The sequence below is a fragment of the Pseudophryne corroboree genome, chromosome 11, assembly GCF_028390025.1.
Source record: "Pseudophryne corroboree isolate aPseCor3 chromosome 11, aPseCor3.hap2, whole genome shotgun sequence".
Classification (NCBI taxonomy): domain Eukaryota; kingdom Metazoa; phylum Chordata; class Amphibia; order Anura; family Myobatrachidae; genus Pseudophryne; species Pseudophryne corroboree.
Genome location: NC_086454.1, coordinates 66,859,122 through 66,866,742, shown reverse-complemented (window position 1 = coordinate 66,866,742; position 7,621 = coordinate 66,859,122).

Here is a 7,621-nt window from a genome sequence, read left to right as displayed (position 1 = left end):
GATTATTAAAGTAAGAAAAGTATAAGCACATGAGGGAAGAGGGCCCTACTCGTGAGAGCTTACATTCTAAGGGGAGGGGTAGACAGACAGGGGTGACACAGATGGGGTACATTGAGAGCGTGGAACAGAGGGTTAGGATGAGATTTGGCTAGGTTTGGTAAAGAACTGGGTCTTCAGAGCCTGTTTGAAGTTTTGTAGAGAGGTGGAGAGTCTGAGGGGGAGAGGTAAAGAATTCCAGAGGAAGGGAGCAGCACGTGAAAAATCTTGGAGATAGGAGTGGGAGGAAGTAATCAGAAGACAGAAGAGCCGGCGTGCATTAGCAGAGCGAAGAGGACGGGTGGGAGAGTAAAGGGAGATAAGGTCAGAGATGTAAATGGGAGAGGAGTGGGTGAGGGCTTTGTAAGTGAGTGTGAGAAGTTTGAATTGGATTCTGAAAGGGAATGGAAGCCAGTGAAGGGCTTGTAGGAGAGGAGACGTGGACGTAGTGCGTTTGGTGAGGAAGATAAGCCGGGCAGCAGCATTGAGGATAGATTGGAGTGGAGAGAGGTAATTGTCAGGGAGGCTAGTTACAGTAGTCCAGTCTGGAAATAATCAGTGAGTGAATAGTGATCTTAGTGGCATCCTGGGTGAGAAAAGATCTGATCCTGGAAATGTTTTTGAGATGAAAATGGCAGGTTTGTGAGAGGTGCTGAATGTGTGGTTTGAAGGAGAGGGAGGAGTCAAGGATTACACCAAGACAGCGTACTTGGGGGCTAGAGGAGATAGTCGTGCCATCAATGGATAATGAGATTGTGGGAGGTGATGTTGTGCGGGAGGGTGGGAAGATGATCAGCTCAGTCTTGGACATGTTGAGTTTAAGAAAGCGCTGGGACATCCAGGAAGAGATAGCAGAGAGACAGTTAGAGGTACGAGTGAAGAGAGCCGTGGAGAGATCAGGAGAGGAGAGGTAGATTTGAGTGTCATCAGCATAGACGTGATACTGGAAGTTAAAAGAACTAATGAGTTCACCTAAAGAGGACGTATAGAGAGAGAAAAAGAGAGGACCAAGAACAGAACCTTTGGGGACACCAACAGTTAGTGGAAGTGGGGGCGAGGTAGCATCATGAGAGGAGACAGAGAAGGAACGATCAGAGAGGTAGGAGGACAGCCAGGAGAGGGCAGTATCGCGTAGACCAAGAGTGAAGGATTTGCAGAAGGAGAGGGTGGTCCACAGTGTCAAAAGCAGCAGAGAGGTCAAGAAGAATAAGCAGAGATTAGTGGCCCTTAGATTTGGCTGCATGGAGGTCATTGCAGACTTTTGTGAGGGCAGTTTCAGTGGAGTGGAGAGAGCAGAAACCAGACTGGAATGGGTCAAGCAGTGAGTGAGAGGAAAGAAAGGCAGTGAGGCGATTATAGACAATACGGTCAAGAAGTTTGGAGGCAAAGGGGAGGAGAGAGATGGGTCGATAGTTGGCGAGAGTGTTAGGATCAAGGGTAGGTTTTTTAAGAATAGAGGAGACAAGAGCATGCTTGAACGCAGAGGGGACAGTGCCTGATGAGAGGGAGAGATTGAGAAGGTGGGCAAGATGGGAAAAGGCAGAAGGAGAGATGTAGCGGAGGAGGTGGGAGGGGATAGGGTTGAGTGGGGAGGTTGTGGGGGGGGGGAGGAATGTATGAGGGCCATGACTTCCTCGCCAGATACATGGGAGAAAGATGTCAGAGTTGGTAAGAGGGAAGGGGAGGGGTGGCAAAGGATGGGTGGTGGCTGGTTGCTGGTCTGGTGGGATGTGATGTCCTGACGTATGGAGTCAATCTTAGATGTGAAGTAAGTGGCAAAGTCAAGAGCAGACAATGAAGAAGGGAGAGGAGGTGGTGGTAGGCAGAGGAGGGAGTTAACAGTGGCAAAGAGGCACCAGGGGTTGGAAGACTGGGTAGAGATGAGGATTTTGAAGTATGATTGTTTAGCGACGGAAAGGGCAGCACTGAAGGATGAGAACATGAATTTGAAATGGAGGAAGTCTGCTTTAGAGCGTGATTTCCTCCACTGTCGCTCGGCAGTACGTGAGCATTTTTGTAGATATATGGTGCATTTGGTGTGCCAGGGTTGAGGTGTTGATCTGCGATGGTGAATAGTGGTTGGCGGAGCAACAGAGTCAAGGGCTGAAGTAAGAGATGCATTATATAGGGATGTGGCTTGTTCAGGGCATGTGAGAGAGAGAAGAGGAGAGAGAAGTGAGTCAAACAGGGAGGATATGGATGAGGTGTCAATAGCCTCAATGTTACACTTAGTGATGGTAGCCTTAGGAGGGGGAGATGGGGGAGCAGAGATAGATACGTTGAATGAGAGCAAGTGGTGGTCAGAGAGGGGAAAAGGGGAATTAGAAATATCACAGCGGTGAGTGAAAACCAGATCCAGTGAGCTCCCGTTCACATGGGAGGGTGAGGTGGTCCACTGGGAGAGACCAAGTGAAGAGGTGAGGTTAAGGAGTTTAGAGGCAGGTGATTTTGTGGGGTTATCGATAGGGATGTTGAAATCACCTAGGATAATGGAGGGAATGTCAGAAGAGAGGAAGTGAGGTAGCCAGGAAGCAAAGTTGTCGAGGAATTTGGAGGAAATGCCAGGTGGACGGTAAATGACAGCAACTCGAAGATTAGTAGGTTGGTAGAGGCGTATTGCATGGACCTCAAATGTAGAGAATGTAAGAGATGGTTCTGGAGGTATAATTTGGTATGTGTAGCTTGAGGGTAAAAGGATCCCAACACCACCCCCATGGCGGGGTGTGTGTGAGAATGTGAGGCCCCCAGCAGAGGGAGCAGCAGGAGAAGTGGTATCATGGGGAGCAATCCAGGTTTCTGTAATGGCTAGGAGGTGCAGGGAGTTGGAAATGAAAAGGTCGTGAGTGGGGGCCAGTTTGTTGCAAACAGATCTGGCATTCCAGAGTGCACAGGATAGGGGGTAGGAATTTGTGGGAGAGATGTGAATGAGATTATCAGGATTGCTGGAGCATTGACGTAAGATTAATGTTGACGGAAGGGATAAAGAGGGTGTATTGATGGTGCTGGGGTCTTGGCTAGGAAGGGAGACTGCAGGAGTGAGGCAGGGAGGGAGTGCAGTATGATACTGGTGGAGGAGAGGTGAGGTGAAAGGCATATGACATTAAACCGAAACAATTAAAAATAATAAATAGAAGCAAAAATACTTAGGTGACATTAGAAAATATAATAGCTGGGACTGCATGCCACGGAAGAAGCATATACCTGTTATGCCCTATACAGGTATGCAGGTGGTTTTTACTGTACAGTGCAATGTCCCCAGCAGCTATACAGCAAGCCCTGTCCTAACAAGACATGCCATAAAGCAGCTGTATAAGGGATGTGCCTCTGAGCGTAGGTGGCAGAGCATTATGTAGGATACAGGTTACTGGGGCAGGGGCAGAGCTGCTGCCGGGCTCCCTGTCACTCACCACCACCTAGTGCGCAGACCTGGGGGGCACACGCACTGTCCAAGGCACACCGCCCTAGATATGTACCCAAGATGAGAATGAATTAGGGAGGAGTACCCACCAGAGCAGCTTCGCCCTCACCTCCGAGTCTGCCATAGTGCGCCGGCAAGGTGCACTTCCGGCTTCTCTGGTTCCTTCCTGCTTAGGTCAGGCTAGGGGGTGGCACAGTTACATCAGCAGAGGGGAAGCTGGCGGTAGAGGTGCACAGCATTGGGAGGACAGACACACGCAGTGGGTATATAAAGCTCTGTGTGCCACCCCTCAAATTCTGCACCCAGGGCACGTGAACCCCTAGTCCCCCCTCCCTAGTTGTGGCCATGCTAAGGATGACATATAAGCACAATTTACTTCATTTTACAGTTTTCTTCTGAATTTATGAATAAGGAACTTTAGGCCTAGGGGTGCCATGAATTTATTTTTGATACTTTAGGGCGCTGTGATTAAAAAAAAAAGTTTGGGACCCCCTAGCCTAGCGTCTTATCCTTTTTTTGTCAAATGCCCATTAAATGGACCTACCCTAAATCTATAGTAAGTAGGCGATGGAGAATGTACATTGTCCAGCATTTTTATATTTGCTTAGAATTGTGCGCGTTATTAAAGGAAGAAAAACCTAATCATGGTGGTCATTCCGAGTTGTTCGCTCAGTAAATTTCTTCGCATTGCAGCGATTTTCCGCTTAGTGCGCATGCGCAATGTCCGCACTGCGACTGCGCCAAGTAAATTTGCTATGCAGTTAGGTATTTTACTCACGGTTTTTTCATCGTTCTGGTGATCGTAATGTGATTGACAGGAAGTGGGTGTTTCTGGGCGGAAACTGGCCGTTTTATGGGCGTGTGGTAAAAAACGCTACCGTTTCTGGGAAAAACGCGGGAGTGGCTGGAGAAACGGAGGAGTGTCTGGGCGAACGCTGGGTGTGTTTGTGACATCAAACCAGGAACGACAAGCACTGAACTGATCGCACTGGCAGAGTAAGTCTCGAGCTACTCAGAAACTGCACAGAGATGTCTTTTCGCAATATTGCGAATCTTTCGTTCGCAATTTTAAGACGCTAAGATTCACTCCCAGTAGGCGGCGGCTTAGCGTGTGCAAAGCTGCTAAAAGCAGCTTGCGAGCGAACAACTCGGAATGAGGGCCCATGTTGGTAACCTGTCCTCTCAGGAAAACTAAAAACTGAATAAGCGGGAAATTTTATATCTTTATTGAAGTGCCCTGAAGATGTAATAACCTACCCCATGCCGTAAACAACCTCTTTAAACGCTCTGGAAGTCTTACAGTTATCTAAAAAGAGATTGCTGTCATCAGAAACAGAGATTCTTGAAAATTGTGGACAAATTTAAAATTGGATCAAACAGAATGGACACACCATGTTTACAGTACAATCAACAACAGACCCCAATTAGAAATTACAGGCTGCATTTGAGGTTCGTGTTGTTTGTGTTTTGAAATATGTTTAATGTTTTTTAAATAATATATTATCTTCCTTAAATTTAGGCCTATTTTTTTGTTTCACATTATACCCCTTTCGCACAGATGTTTTTAGCCCGGGTCAAAAATCCTGGGACCTCTACCCCGGTTTTTACCAGGGCTGAAGTCCTGCCAATTTCGACCTGGGTTGACCCTTTCACACAGGAGAAATAATTGGGTTGATTGGCAAATTATTGGGTAGAACTTCTTCAACTCGTAAATTGTTTCTCTGTGTGAAAGGGAGTCTGGCTGAGACCGTCAAAACGCCCCAGCACTCAGATGGCAGGTAAAAGCCGGGATTTAGGGAGTTTTCTGTGTGAAAGTGGTAGAACTGATGAGCAGATTCTAATCAGGAGAAACATCCTGTGTTTTCAGTGTAGGGAAACCTTACAATAACCAGTTGTCACGCATCTCAAAGAAGGAAAAACAGTAGATGGAGCAGCTGTTCAACAGCTAATTTTCCTAATGAGCCTGTGGAGAAGTTGCCCATGGCAACCAATCAGCATTGAAGAAGCATTTATAATTTGCATACTGTACAAATGTACGGAGCGGCTGATTGGTTTTCATGGGCAACTTCTCCACACTTTTCACTGCTTCATGAATAGACCCCACATTACCTAATTATTTCCCTTCAAAGAGCACTCACTACAATGTGCCTCCACTTCTGGTAATTGCTACCTTTGGCTTCCTAATTATTGCCAACTACTGGGAATTGTACATTTATTTTTTTCGCTGCGCCTGCTAATATTATAGGAGCATCAGCAGTCTGATTGATATATAAACAAGCCCTGTGAGTCCAACAATAAAAATAAAAAAAACACAAACAAGCAAACCAAATCTGGCTTCACAGGGCATCCTATTATCCGCATTTGAGACTTAGCTTAGCTTCAGTGCCTTAAATCCATCATGAGAGAGGGGATACCCAGAGCCGGCCCTAACCAATATGATGCCCTAGGCAAGATTTTGGCTGGTGCCCCCTAGCACCGCCGCTAGTTCTGCAAGAGATGCCTGGCATGAGTCAGCTGGCAGCTCTGCTTACGTTGGGTGCCTTTTGTTTATGAAAATGCATCTTATTTGCATTACTATGTGGCTAGGATGCACAAGCAGCTTCTGCTGATTAAAATGATATACAGCATGCCTATAGTCTGTGTGCGACTACGGCTGTATCTGCATACGAAATGCTACATTACAGTGATTTCCAGGAACACACACAGAATATAGGCATGCCGCATATCATTTTAAATCAGCAGAAGCTGCTGATGCCCCTAGGCATACCAAATGCCCTAGGCAATTGCCTAGTTTGCCTATGCCTAAGGCCGGCTCTGGGGATACCAGGACGGTCTTTAATACATATGTCACTATTGTACATTTAAATGTTTTGATTGCATTGTAGAAGAACATATATAAAAGTTATTTCCTATGAAAATATTACCTGAATACACCAAGCCCTATGTACCTCACCAAGGGGGTAATTCAGAGTTGATCGCAGCAGCAAATTTGTTAGCAGTTGGGCAAAACCATGTGCACTGCAGGGGGGACAGATATAACATTTGCAGAGAGTTAGATTTGGGTTGGTTATATTGTTTCTGTGCAGGGTAAATACTGGCTGCTTAATTTTTACACCGCAATTTAGATTTCAGTTTGAACATACCCCACCCAAATCTAATACCCATTTTCTACTAGCTTTGAAAACACGGGTAAATGCGCGGGGACGCGCATTTACCCTTGTTTTTTCCTAGTGGAAAAGGGTCCCCCTGCAAATTCAAGTGATCTGGGAATCCTACCCGGGTAGCTTGCGGGTTGACCACGTGTTCAACCTGGTAAGCTGTGTAGACACGGCTCCCGTTCACAGTGAATGGAAGGGCGGCGCTGGGAGATCCTGGCCCCTGCCACGTCAGCAATATGCTGGGTTGGTGAGCGCTGTGGGAAAGGGGGCTGTAGCACAGATCGCAGCCGTGTCAGGCTCCCGGCTGCGACCCGTGCTACAGATGGAAAAGGGGTATTACTCTCTCTACACATGTTATATCTGCCCCCCCACCACCGCAGTGCACATGGGCCCTCATTCCGAGTTGTTAGCTCGCAAGCTGCTTTTAGCAGCTTTGCACACGCTAAGCCGCCGCCTACTGGGAGTGAATCTTAGCTTATCAAATTTGCGAACGAAAGATTAGCAAAATTGCGAATACACACTTCTTAGCAGTTTCTGAGTAGCTCCAGACTTACTCGGCATCTGCGATCAGTTCAGTGCTTGTCGTTCCTGGTTTGACGTCACAAACACACCCAGCGTTCGCCCAGCCACTCCTCCGTTTCTCCAGCCACTCCCGTGTTTTTCCCAGAAACGGCAGCGTTTTTTCACACACTCCCATAAAACGGCCTGTTTCCGCCCAGAAACACCCACATCTTGTCAATCACATTACGATCACCAGAACGAAGAAAAAACCTTGTAATGCCGTGAGTAAAATACCTAACTGCATAGCAAATTTACTTGGCGCAGTCGCACTGCGGACATTGCGCATGCGAATTAGCGACTAATCGCTCCGTTGCAAGAAAAAAATAACGAGCGAACAACTCGGAATGACCACCATGGTTTTGCCCAACTGCTAACAAATGTGCTGCTGCGATCAACTCTGAGTTAGGCCCCAAATCCTTCCTCAGCGGACGTAAACCTTTCCATCCCC